Here is a 14,873-nt window from a genome sequence, read left to right on the forward strand (position 1 = left end):
GTGTGAGTCGAGATGCCAGATCTTCTGGTTTTCCAAGAGAAGCCAAAAGACGAGAAGGGTTTTTTTGTTTTGTTTTGTTTTGTTTTTGTAAAATTTCTCAATGTTTGCAACTAAATAATTTGATTTTGTGGGCCAAGCTAAACGTAATCTGTTTAGTGGTGTGCCTTCTCTGGCTCAGGCAGTGTAAGCCTGATTGTGCTCTTAGTGCAGAGACAGGACATCAATATCTGTTATCCAAGCTCGAAAGCAATAATGCCTAGAGTCATGTAAATGCCAAAGACCCGAGGCAGGGGCGATGAGAGGAACAATGCACGCAGGAAGTGGCATTGATCTGGACCTGGGACACAGGTAGGATTTAGAGGTGGGTCAGTGCCTCCTGCCCAGAGTGGGGAAATACAGGTTGTTTATTTTGAGTAGCAAATATTTCAGTGTGTTAGCAGCTGCAGGCTGTGGAAATCTTTCAAGTATGGAAAGAATAAACAAAAGCCCTCCCCATGATCTGCATGATCTCCCATAAACACGCAAAACCTCCCCAGGTGAATTATACAGTGTGGGTTTAAAAGAGAATATGGATTTTTCCCAGCTTTAGTGAGATGTGATTGGCAAATAAAAAATGTATACATTTAAGGCATACTATGTGATGATTAAACGCATGTATACATCATGAAACGATTACCACAATCAAGCTAATTGACATATCCTTTACCTCACATAGTTACCTTTCTGTGTGTGGTAAGAACACTTAACACCGACCCTCTTAGCAAATTTCAAGTATATAACACATTCATGCATCGCTTGATGATGGGAATATGTTCTGAGAAATGCATCATTAAGAGATTTCATTGTAGTGCGAACATCGTGGAGTGCACTTACACAAACCTGTGTGCGAAGCCTATGACACACCTAGGCTATGTAGTATGGCCTACTGCTCCTAGGCAACAAACCTGTATACCATGTTTCCGTACTTAATACCATAGGCAATTGTAACACAATGGTAAGTATTTGTGTATCTAAACATAGTTAAACTTAGAAAAGGTACAGTGAAAATGCTGTAAAAAAAGACCAAAAAAAAGATACGCCTGTACAGGGCACTTAGCAAGAATGAAGTTTGCAGGGTTGAAGGTTGCTATGGGTGACTCAGTAAGGGAGTGGTAAGTCACTGTGGAGGCGTAGGCCAATACTATACACTACTGTAGGCTACAAACACTATATACTTAGGCTACCCTATATTTCTTTTTTTTTTTTTTTTTTTTTTTTTGAGATGGAGTCTCACTCTGTCGCCCAGGCTGGAGTGCAGTGGTGCAATCTCGGCTCACTGAAAGCTCCACCTCCCAGGTTCACGCCATTCTCCTGCCTCAGCCTCCCAAGTAGCTGGGACTACAGGCGCCTGCCACCTCGCCTGGCTAGTTTTTTGTATTTTTTAGTAGAGACGGGGTTTCACCATGCTAGCCAGGATGGTCTCGATCTCCTGACCTCATGATCTGCCCGTCTTGGCCTTCCAAAGTGCTGGGATTGAGCCATCGCGCCTGGCCTACACTATATTTCTTTAATGTTCTCTTCTTCAATAATAACCTTAGCTTACTGTAACTTTTTTACTTTATTAACTTTTAAATTTAAAAAAAAAATTTTGACTCTTTTGTCATAACACTTAGCTTAAAACACATATTGTACAGCTGTCCAAAAGTATTTTCTTTCTTTATATCCTTATTTTATAAGCTTTTTTCTATTTTTTAATTTTGGGAACTTTTTTGTTAAAAACTAAAACACAAACACACACCTTAGCCTAGACATACACAGGGTCAAGATCATTAATATCGCTGTCTTCCACCTCCAAATCCTGTCCCACTGGAAGGTCTTCAGGGACAATAGCATGCATGGAGCTGTCACCTCCTATGATAACAATGCCTGCTTCTGGAATAGCTCCTGAAGGATCTGCCTGAGGCGGTTGTACAGTAAGCTTTTTTGTGTGTAGAAGCAGAACACTCCAAAATAATAAAAATTATAATACAGTAAATATATAAACCAGTAACCTTGTCATTATTATCATCATCAAATATTACATTGTGTATGTGCTATACTTTCATGTAACTGGCAGTGCAGCAGGTTTGTTGACACTAGCATCATCTCAAACACATGAGCGATGTGTTGTCTATGACATTAGGACAGTTACAAGGTCAGTAGGTGATGGGAAATTTTCAGTTCCCTTATAATCCTATGAGAACTGCCATCATATATCTGGTCCATTGTTGATCAAAATGTTGTTATGCAGTGCATGACTGTACATTAATGTTAACTATAGTCACCATATTGTACCTCAGATCCCTAGAACAGATTTACACTGTCTAACTGAAACTACCCTCTGACAAACATCTCCCTACTTTCTCCACCTCCCAGCTCCTGGTAACCACCATTCTACACTGCATCCATGAGCTCAACTTTTTTAGATTCCACATATAATATATTATGCAGCATTTGTCTTTGTTTGGTTTATTTTATTCAACATAATGTCCTCCAGGTTCATCCACGTTGTCAGAGATGGCAGGATCAGGCCTGGTGCAGTGGTTCATGCCTGTAATTCCAGCACTTTGGGAGACTGAGGTGGGCAAATCACGAGGTCAGGAGTTCAAGAGCAGCCTGGCTAACATGGTGAAACCCTGTCTCTACTAAAAATACAAAAATTAACCAGGTGTGATGGCGCATACCTGTATTTGGATTTTCTCTCTTCTTTTCTTGGTTAATCTTGGTAATGATCTATCGATTTTATTTATCTTTTCAAAGAACCAACATTTTGTTTCATTTATCTTTTGTATTTTTTTATTCACTTGCAAAGATTTTAATTAGAAAAGATTTTAATTTTTTTTAAAAGTGTTTTAAAAAACATTTAGCAGATTATACTTTGTGGGCCATACAGATTATTGGTTCAGATTAATGTAATCAGGCCTTATAAGGTTTGTTTTCTGTGTTCCATTCTAAAGAGCATAAATATTAAATGCCTCTAAAATACACTTCATTCAAAAATGGTTTAATTACAAAACACAATTTGAGCACAAAACAATGCATTATGGTGTCATGGATACAGGTTGGATACAGGTCTCATGGATACAGTTACAAAACACTGTAATGAAAAATTAACAGCCTCAAGTAGATAATACTGTACAACCCTTGCTCAACAAATGACAATTTAAACACAGGGAGAAAAAGCCCGAACGATGTCAATTAGTGTTGTTCTTTTAGGTATATTGAATATGATTAAAGAAGTTTTCAAATTCTTAGTAGTGGTATTAAAATTAAGTTACTTTCTAAACTATATTAAAAACAGCACTAAGTCTTCAAAGAACTTAAGTTGTTAAAAAAAATTTTTGACTTCCCAGCTGGCAATATGACCAAAATATACAAGAATGCAAATCACAAGTGACGGCACAGAGATGCCACTGAACATTTCACATTTCGTATGGATCTAGGACGGTGTTCATTGGTACATACGTGTCATAAACTGGACTTTCTTGGTTCAATGACACGTGTAGAAAATCATGATTCTTATAAGAATCTCTCATAAAGTCCAAGAACAAACCTATTCGACCAAAAAATCTAAACTGTGCACTTTTGTTTCTTAAAAAAAAAAACAGTGTAAACCAGGTTTTTAACCTAATAAGAGAAAATCCATGTTTAAAAGTCTCATAGCTGTATCCATCTTCCTGTTCAGCTGAACGGATGAAGCACAATAGCCACAGTTTTGTTACAGACTAAAATCCAACAGGTAATTCCAACACCACCTGCTATTCTAGTAGGAAAGGCTACCAGGTGGTCTGGAGGGGTTATCCATTTTCTCCGGACAACAGCCACGGGGACAGAATAATACTTCCAAATGAGTGAGATCATCAGGGCAACCTGCAATACATAGAAAGTGACACTTGTCATCCATTTTATCTTGGCTAATTGAGTTGTCTGAGCTTTCACGTGGGCTTTGAGGTTATCCGTCATCTTGCTGATCTTTCTTTCTAGCATGGCATAGCTGACAAACTCCTCCATCATGTTGACCATGGAGAGTTCCTACCTGGACCTTGGAGAGATCCTGCGTGGATCTCCATTCTCATCTGTGACTCCTGCTCTGCATCTGCCTGCAGCACCCTGGACATGAATGATGAGAAGGACAGGAGGAGGATCCTAAGAACATTGCACCCAAACAGGAAGCTGAGCACCAGCAACCACGCCCAGTGGTTGGCCACCGCTGAGCTCATCCTGGGATGCTCCTGGCTGCCCTGGGTCCGCTAAGGTGGTTTAATGCTCTATTTTTGTGTTTGTTGGACTCCTGCTGAGAGGTGGCGCTTTCTAGAGAGCATCAGCTGTGGTAGTATGAAGAGGAACTGGCAGTGGGCAGGGCCCTAGAACTTCCAAGAGTATATGCCATTTGTCTTCAGCTACCAAGGTGGATAGGGAAGGCCCATCAGGTAAGGTCAGGGCAGGGCGTGTCTGAGCTCGGACTTTCCTTGGATGGGTCTTGCTGCGGCTGCTGTAGGGGTTGGGGCAGAGGTTCCCAGGTCAATGGAATTGTGTACCTGGGAGGATTATGGCTGTCTCTGCTTAGTCATGCGGGTTGTCAAGGAAGTGGAGAAAAGCCAGCAGTCACAGGTCTCACCCAGCTCCCACTCAAACCAAAGGGCCAGTCTCACTCCCACTGTGACCCTTCTAATAGCCCTGAGTCTGTTTCCAGGCAGTGGGCAGCAGGGCTTGAGAACTTGCCCCAGGCTACCCACTTCCCAGCTGCAAAAGATAAGGGCTTGGTTCTTCCCCCACCTGTGGAGTCTGTACACCGGATTTGTGCCCTCCCCTGAGTTCTGGCCAGGAGGCTTCTCGCCCGGTTCAAATTGCCACAAAGTTCAGCTAGAGACTTTCTTCTCCCTGTGGCATTTTTCCCTGCGCCTCTGGCTGTCCTCCTGAAGGATTGCTGTGTTGCCAGGCCTGAATGGCCTGCTTAGGGACCCAGAGAGCTCCCAGGGCCTTATCCTGCTGCTTCCTCTGCCCCTGTATTTCACTCTGCTCTCTAATTTTTTTTTCCTAAGACAGAGTCTCGCTCTGTCGCCCAGGCTGGAGTACAGTGGTGAGATCTTGGCTCACTGCACCCTCAGCCTCCTGGGTTCAAGCGATTCTCCTGCCTCAGCCTCCTGAGTAGCTGGGATTATAGGCATGCACCACCATGCCTGGCTAATTTTTGTATTTTTAGTAGAGACAGGGTTTCACCATGTTGGTCAGGCTGATCTCAAACTCCTGGCCTCATGATCCGCCCACGTCAGTCTCCCAAAGTGCTGGGATTACAGGCATGAGCCACCATGCCCGGCCTACTCTCTGAATTGACTCAGCTCCAGGTAAGGTCAAAAACTTCTCCCACATACAGACCTTCAGTTTCCCTAGTGCAGGTGTGTGGAGCATCTCTTTTTTCTACTTCAGCCGTTGGGGCACTTACAGTATTTTGGGTGTCTCCCAGATCCTGCAGGAGCAATTGACTTGTTTCAGAGGATCTGTGGGTGCTCTCAGGATTCCTGGTTTCAAGAACATGATTTCATTCTCATTGACTAATAGACTGGCTACCTGCAATAAAATTCAGTTTTAATTATTTTTTCAATATGACAAGTTCAAAGAAAGTTGTACTTTCTGGTACATTTAGAATTTTCCTGTTTTCTAGAACATAATTATACTATGAATTCATTTAAAACTCAGCAGCCTAGCTTTTATTCTTATATGTAAAATTAGGATATCACTTACGATGTTTTAAATATTATTTTCTTTGAGAAAGAAAACCAGTACCATCCAAATTGATGAAATTGGTGACTATGCCAAGAACATATCCCTTCCGATTAATTGAAAAGTTGATGAGCCGTTAGTGCTGACGTCTCTGAGCAATTTGCAAAGTAAGGAAAAGGAATTTTACCATTTGTACCTTTTTTCAGCCACATTTCTCTCTCCCAATGACCCGTAGAGTGTCCCCAAGTTCTCCAGGGCCATGTGATGACTTGGGCTCAGTTGGATGGCCTATCAGTGATGGGCCATGACCTTTTCTGAATGTCCTCTAACCATTTATAGGCTGGTAAGAACAAAACACTCCTTATTTATAAAACACTTATGCAAGATAATCTTCCCCAGTGATTTGTAAGCAACATAATGCAAGTTAAAAGTTACACAAATTAAGTAATTAAAAACTATAATAGACCTTAAGAGAGTGATTAATCTAATCTTCTTCCTTCTACCTCAACAACAAAGACAATTAAACTTTCAAATCAACCCACTATCCACTCTATTTATCTTGCCGGCAATATACTTTGTCTTTGCCTTTGTTTTTTCATACTTATGAAGTTCCTCCAATTCCTCCCCTGACACCTGCTATCTATAGGTTTGTCTGTCTGGTATCTCATCTCCAGCCAATCAAACTTGTATTCTAAAGCAGACTGCCTAAAAGAATTACTGTGCAAAGAATAATCATTCCATTAGGGAAAATGTATACCTGATCCAGTTATCCAAGTTCAGAAATCTTACTTGGAAACTACTTGAAGAAAGTTATCTAGAGAAAAGAGACCTGATTCTACTTCTTGCTCTGAGGCACTCTTGCCCTAGGATCTTTGCCAATGTATTTAATCTCTTTGTGCTTTAGCTTCTAAGTCTGTAAAGTGGTCATTTTGTCTATTTGTTTTTATTTCTATAAATCAAAGGGGTTTTAGGTAGCTAATTAAAATACTTGCCAGGATCACATGAGATCATGTAAGCAAGCATCTTAATCCATGTACAGAACTAGACAAATACAAGGTAATGTTGTTATTAGTATATGGTTAAAGTCCTGTTCAAGTAAATATCATTAAAATAAAACTGTATCTTTAAAAAAAAACAGTTCAAGCTCTAACTGATAATATTTATTCAAAGCAATATCTTCAAAGTGTAGTAATTAAGAAAGACCTTGAGAAATTGCTACAGGATAATTTTCTTTTTGCAATAGTCAATTATTTTATTCCTCTTATAAGATACAGAGATATTTGAATAAATAAGTGTTCCTGATCACCTCAAAATGTCACATTAGCTAGTATATTGGGCCACAAAAGTTTTTTACTAAGACACCTCAAAAAGCAAAAGAAAGAGGTTTCAATATTATTATGTTACATACCAATATAATACATATGTAGAATAATGTATAACTAGGTACAGTTTTATTATACATAAAAATTAACATCATTACTGTCATTGCTTACTATTATTCTCTTTGTGAATAGAAATAAATAATGAAATGGTCCTAAGTTAGGCAATGGCAAAGAGAAAAATGTTTAAAGCATGCTAAATTACAAACTGAATAATTGATCATATGAGTCTGTAATAATGAAGAAGCACCATATGTCAGAAGAGTGATTGAAGAACTTAAGTGTTATATAAATATGGAGTGTTTTGTACTTACCAGCCTATAAATGATTAGAGGGGATCCAGGGAAGGTCGTGGCCCATCACTGATAGGCCATCCAACCGAGCCCAAGTCATCACATGGCCCTGGAGAACTTGTGGAAACTCTAGAGGTCACTGGGAGAGAGAACGTGACTGAAAAACTGGTACCAATGGTCCCTTTTCCTTACTTTGCAAGTTGCTCAGAGACTTCAGCCCATCAACTTTTCAATTAATTGGAAAGGATGTATTCCTAGGATAGTCACCAATTTCATCAATTTGGATGGTACTGATTTTCTTTCTCAAAGAAAATAATATTTAAAACATCATAAGTGACATCCTAATCAAGAACTGGTTAGAACATGAGGTTAATGAGCCAAACGTGGAATTAATTCCCATGGAAACTAGTAACTTTAGCAATGGGAGTGGATGAAGGACTGTGCAGAGGACAGAGCAAGTCTATTTCCTTGGAGAGAGTGATTCTTGGGCTCAGGCCTCACGTTAGTGTCTTAGTAGAAGGAGGCATTGGTTTATACACCGGGAGGCGTCTGACCTTTTTTTTAAAAAAAACTTTTTCTCAATATAATCTCAAAGACCATGTTGGCACAAGATCCAAGCCTCCCTACTTCTAAATTTAGACATTTTGGAAATGTACCTTTTTAAAAAATAAAGTGTGATGATGCTCTGTTCTTAAAACTGAGCAAGTGGCCCACAAAGGGGGATACTATCATTCTTCAGAGTGCTATATTACAACACCAATGGTGCAGAGAAGCTATGCACATGTTTTTGGGAAGCTGCAACTCTTCAACCTTCCCACAGGGAATTCTGCCTGGCATTAGTAAGTAGAATACCAAAAAAAAAAAAAAAAGTAAAAGGGACCAGGAAAATGAGCATGGCATGTAACATAGGAAGGCTTTGATAATCCTCAAAATGGAACCAGAGTGTCAATAGTCCATCGATGTTATAAGTACAGTTAACCCTTGAACAACATGGGTTTGAACTGCTGGGCTTACTTATATGTAGATTTTCTCCTACCTCCTGCCGCTGAGACAGCAGGATGAACCCCTCCTCTTCCTCCTCCTCCTTAGCCTATTCAATGTGAAGAAGACGAGGATACAGACCTTTACGATAATCGACTTCTGCTTAATGAATAGTAAACATATTTCTCTTCTTTATGATTTTCTTAATAATATTTCTTTTTCTCTAGTTTACTTTGTTGGAAGAATAGACTGCATAATACATAGACAAAATATGTGTTGATCAACTGTTTATGTTATCAGTAAGGCTTCCAATCAACAGTAGGCTATTAGTAAAATTTTGGAGGAGTCCAAGGTTATATACAAATTTTCAACTGTATGGGGGTGGGCACCCCTAACCTCTGTATTGTTCAAGGGTCAACTGTATCAATATGACCCCCAGGTCAGATCCACTTACCAAAGTCATAGTTACCAAAAAAATTTAAAAAGCTTTATCTCACAAAAGTCTCTTAAAATAAGTTCTTACTTCTCACTGGAAATGTAATTCATGAAATTTTTCTGACAAACACATTGTTGAGTTAAAAACATAAGAAATCTTTCAACAATATGGCTCTCGGTCATGATTTGATATATTTAGTCAACGTTTTGTTTAAAAGAACAAATCATTCCTGTGGTTTCTTTTAGCCATCTCTGCTAGTCACATATGTATACATAAACATACACACGCGCACACAGACACACACACACACTCAACTATAAACTATGATACATGCAGCCCTAGCTATGTGTCACTAAATAAATGCTGAAACTTTTTGCCAGGAGAACAAATACAATGTATTGTATTGTATATACATATATATGTACATATATATATTATATTTAGTACTTTGCATATATACTATAATATAATATAGTGCACTGAGGCATTTTCCCAATGCTTCTATTCAGGGATGCTTTATTTGATAAGGTAATAACAAAGTCTTCTAAGCCAAAGTCCATGTGATTTTATAGGCTCAGGTTTTGGCTATGATGAGTCAGACAAAGCTTAAAAGACAGCCAATCACATTGTGTCAGAGGAGACGAGATGCTTCAAATGCTATTGCCTCTCGTCAGCAATCTACAGCAAGCAAGAACACCACAGCAAGAAAGCCACTCTTTGGTGTCATGTATGGACTCAAAAGTAACAAAGATAGCATAAATAATTCATAAATTTGCACCTCAAAAAGGTTGAGCAATCTTGAATATTGTTGATTGGCATATTATCCTGTCTTGTAGGAGCTTTTCACTGATATGCCATCAAACTAAGAGTTCCCTCTGAAATAATAAGGCTTTTTAGCTCACCTATGAGCTAAAGATTTTATGTGGTATTATCTCATCTTGTTCTCAGCAATCTCTATAATAAATAGAGACTGGCGTTCGTGCATAGCATGCTTTGCTATCTCATGTTGATGTATATAATCTTGATAACACTCCTGTGAAGTAGATGAACAGCCTTCTGTAGATGCTGTTATTATTTATCTCTATTTTAAAAGCCACACAACTGGTAAATTCATGAATAAACTCAACAAATATTGTTTAATGTCTTATATTCAGTTTTTTTATTATTCAGGGTCCCATGAGACATTCTGGGCATACCAGAAATTATATGATAAGAAGAAAAAAGACACTGTCTTTGTCCTCATGGAGCCTACAGTCCAAGAGGATCCAGACATTATGGAACTAATCACAAAACAAATGCAGAATTATAGCTGTGCTCACTGGTGTCATAAAGGGTGACATGGCTCCTAGGAAGCATAGAATCAAGGGACCTAAATGGTCTAGGAGGTCTTGTTTTCCTGTGGAGTGATGTGGAGGTGAGGGCTGGGTATGAATAGGATTTTTAGGGTAAGGAGGTGGCAAAACAACATATGCAAAGGCCCTGTGGCAGCAGTAAGTGTCCTGTGTGAGAGATGGCATGAGGGAGCAGGGGCATGGTGTGAGATGCAGATGCAGGGGTTTGGTGGGGACTAGACTCACGGAACTTGTGAGCCAGGCCAAGGGTTTTATATCTTTATTCGGACAAGGTTTGAAGAGAAGAGCAATGTGGTAAGCTTTGTCTTTGAAGGGCTCTCTTGCTCTAATGTGGGCAATGGGTGCTGGGGACAGAGTAGGCACCAGGAACCTGACAGGGCTGTTGGAGAGGTCCAGAGAAGGGGCAAAGCTGACCCCAAATGAGTTTTCTTTCAAATATTTCTTTCACACAACCTTGCTGCACAGTGATCAGGGACATTTCATTGTCATGAATCTATAAATAGGAAACCTAGAGTATAGGAGCATTATTTTATTAGGGCTACATCAGTGCTCAATGAAAAAGTCAAGAAAAATAAAGAATGTGAGTGTTTTGATGCTCACCCCACTATACTATTTCACAGACCTGCCAGCTAATACATAGGAATAAGAATTATAAATCTTGTTTTAGCAGGTTTTCCTTTTAGTCTGCTTTCATTCTGTCTTAATTTGCAACCTCTGCAGGCATTCTGGCTGAAATCAAAGGACCCTGAAGTCATAAATGAGCTTTGCACAAAAATAAACTAAGAAAGCTAAATTTGACAAAACTCTCGAAGCATGAGCATTTACTTGAGTCAAGACATTACATTTATGAATTAAGATTCCTTTCATCTTTAAACATATATAGTAAAATCTAACATCATTGACATGTTTATCTAATGTATCTTTTGGTTCATTGACATTATGTTTTAAATTTGGTTTCATAAGTGAGCCTTCAGTTTTTTATTATTCAGGGACCCACAGTATCTCAGGATTATCATTTTCAGTTTTCCCTTTCTGTTTGCCTACAAAAACCCTGTCTTCCAGCTCAGCAGCGCCTGAATATGTTTTGGGCATTGCTACCTCTGTGCCTGTTCATGTTCTTGGGACAGCCCACCCCGCCCTGGCTTGACCACTGCTCATTCATGAAGCCACACCCTGTTTCTTCCTTTCTTGGGAAGCTTTCCCTGACTACCCCAGCCACTTTGAGCTTGCTTCTGCAGAACTCTTCAAACACTGTCTATATCCATCATTTGAAAGTCACAATCTGTTGCACTGTGGTGTTAGGTCTCTCTATAACTATGTTATATCTTCCACTGCACTGGAAGTCCTTTAAGAAGAAAGACTGATTCCTTCTGTTTAAAACACTATGTCGTCTTCTGTTTAAAACACTATGTCCAGTAGGTGTTTAATATCTACAGCATTAAAATAAAAAGTATACATAGTTTGCTCATTGATAAACATTTACAAATAGAGGCACTGTGTGTTTTCCTTTTATTGGGCAAAGCCATTCCTTGGGCTCTGTGATGTCTCAAAGTCATGCCAATTATATCTTGGACAAAATTTCAATTGACAAAATTATGTCTGAAAGTGAACAAGCGACTTTTGAAAAATAAATGCAAAGAAATTTGGAGAAACTAAATTGGTGTCGAACCCTCCATAGAGAAAACAATGCCAAATTTCAGATTGAAGTTATCTGGATAATCTCTCATCTGGTAAAAATTTTCAACATTGACCTTCTTAAGTTTTTTATTAACATAATTTTATAATACATTTATAAATATATACTATATGCATATATACATATGTAAACATGTTGGTAAAATTATAAGGACTTAAAAAATAAAGGCATTTGCTGATTGACCAATGGACCAAATAGTCTTATGTGGAGGATAAATATATTTGAGTTAATAATAACAGCTAAAATGTGTTGGGTACTTACTATGTGAGAGGCACTATTCTAAGAGTTTTATATGTATTAACTAATTAAATGTTGATAACCACCCTATAAGTTAGATAATATTATTATCCTCATCTTACAAATAAACTAAGACACAAGAAGATTAAGTAACTGGCCCAACATCACAAGCTAATAAGTGACACAGATAGGATTTGAGCCCATAGATTTAACTACTACACTATACTCCTTCTCTGGTTAAATATTAATTACTCCAAGAATACATACCCTGCAAGTTTAATCATTTCTTTAAATAGCATAGTGTTTTTATTATTTAGTTCTTTTAATGAAACTAACACAATGAAGGGGTGGACCAAAAAGAAAAAAACTTGGAGAGGGGTGGATAATGCTCTTTGAATATTTGAAGACATTTACTGTGGCAAGAGAAATTCATTTTGTGTTGCTCTAAATAGATTGGGTATAAAACTAAAGCTGATAGTGGATACAGGAGGAATAAACATTTCAGCTTAAAATAAAGAGATGTCCAGTCTTTATAGACTTTTTTCATTAATGATCCAATCTTCTTTTAAGAACATTCAGGAATCCTGAACAAGATGGCCGAATAGGAACAGCTCCAGCCTCCAGCTCACAGCGCAAGTGACACAGAAGACGGGTGATTTCTGCATTTTCAACTGAGATACCGGGTTCATCTCACTGGGGAGTGCTGGACAATCGGTGCTGGTCAGCTGGTGCAGCCCAACCAGTGAGAGCTGAAGCAGAGAGAGGCATTGCCTCACCTGGGAAGCACAAGGGGGAAGGGAATCCCTTTTCCTAGCCAAGGGAAACTGAGACACAACACCTGGAAAATAGGGTAACTCCCACCCTAATACTGCGCTTTACCAAGGATCTTAGCAAATGGCACACCAGGAGATTATATCCCACACCTGGCCAGAGGGTCCCATGCCCACAGAGCCTCCCTCATTGCTAGCACAGCAGTCTGAGATCTAACTGCAAGGCAGCAGCGAGGCTGGGGGAGGAGAGCCCGCCATTGCTGAGGCTTAAGTAGGTAAACAAAGCTGCCAGGAAGCTCAAACAGGGTGGAGCCCACCTCAGCTCCAGGAGGCCTGTGTGCCTCTGTAGACTCCACCTCTGGGGACAGGGCGTAGCTAAACAAAAAGCAACAGAAACCTCTGCAGATGTAAATGACCCTGTCTGACAGCCTTGAAGAGAGCAGTGGGTCTCCCAGCACGGAGGTTGAGATCTAAGAACGTACAGACTGCATGCTCACATGGGTCCCTGACCCTTGACTAATCTAACTGGGAGACATACCTCACTAGGTGCAGACTGACACCTCACACCTCACATGGCTGGGCACACCTCTGAGACGAAGTTTTCAGAGCAAAAATCAGACAGCAACACTCACTGTTAAGCAATATTCTATCTCCTGCAGCCTCCGCTGCTGATACTCAGGCAAACAGGGTCTGGAGTGGACCTCAAGCAAACTCCAACAGACCTGCAGCTGAGGGTCCTGACTGTTAGACGGAAAACTAACAAACAGAAAGGACACCCACACCAAAACCCCATCAGTTCGTCACCATCATCAAACACCAAAGGCAGATAAAACCACAAAGATCGGGAAAAAAGCAGGGCAGAAAAGCTGGAAATTCAAAAAATCAGAGCTTATCTCCCCCTCCAAAGGAACACAGCTCATCACCAGCAACGGATCAAAGTGGGATGGAGAATGACTTTGACGAGTTGAGAGAAGAAGGCTTCAGTCAATCAAACGTCTCAGAGCTAAAGGAGGAATTACGTACCCAGTGCAAAGAAACTAAAAACCTTGAAAAAAGAATGGAAGAATGGATACCTAGAATAATCAATGCAGAGAAGGCCATAAATGAACTGATAGAGATGAAAACCATGATACGAGAATTACGTGATGAATGCACAAGCTTCAGTAACCAACTCGATCAACTGGAAGAAAGAGTATCAATGATTGAAGATCAAATGAATGAAATGAAGCGAGAAGAGAAGTCTAGAGAAAAAAGAGGAAAAAGAAATGAACAAAGCCTCCAAGAAATATGGGATTATGTGAAAAGACCAAATCTACATCTGATTGGTGTGCCTGAAAGTGAGGGGAAAAATGGAACCAAGTTGGAAAACACTCTTCAGGATATCACCCAGGAGAATTTCCCCAACCTAGTAAGGCAGGCCAACATTCAAATTCAGGAAATACACAGAACGCCACAAAGATACTCCTCGAGAAGAGCAACTCCAAGACACATAATTGTCAGATTCACCAAAGTTGAAATGAAGGAAAAAATAGCACTAGATGCCCACAAGAGAAAGCTGGAAAGATCTAAAATGTTAAGAGAAAGGTTGGGTTACCCACAAAGGGAAGCCCATCAGACTAACAGCAGATCTCTCAGCAGAAACTCTCCATGCCAGAAGAGAATGGGGGCCAATATTCAACATTCTTAAGAAAAGAATTTTCAACCCAGAATTTCATATCCAGCCAAACTAAGTTCCATAAGTGAAGGAGAAATAAAATCCTTTACAGATAAGCAAATGCTTAGCGATTTTGTCACCACCAGGTCTACCCTACAAGAGACCCTGAAGGAAGCACTAAACATGGAAAGGAACAACCGGTACCAGCCATTGCAAAAACATGCCAAAATGTAAAGACCATCGAGGCTGGGAAGAAACTGCATCAACTACCGAGCATAACCAGCTAATATCACAAAAACAGGATCAAGTTCACACGTAACAATATTAACCTTAAAT

At 39.6% G+C, this 14,873-nt stretch overlaps 1 pseudogene; it reads right to left on the minus strand.

Annotated features, from left to right (window-relative positions):
- Positions 1-3,699: 3,699 nt before the first annotated feature.
- Positions 3,700-4,308, minus strand: LOC126931788 (guided entry of tail-anchored proteins factor 1-like; annotated as a pseudogene).
- Between the last annotated feature and the right edge of the window lie 10,565 nt (positions 4,309-14,873).

This window comes from Macaca thibetana, chromosome 11 (genome assembly GCF_024542745.1).
Source record: "Macaca thibetana thibetana isolate TM-01 chromosome 11, ASM2454274v1, whole genome shotgun sequence".
In the NCBI taxonomy this organism is placed as follows: Eukaryota; Metazoa; Chordata; class Mammalia; order Primates; family Cercopithecidae; genus Macaca; species Macaca thibetana.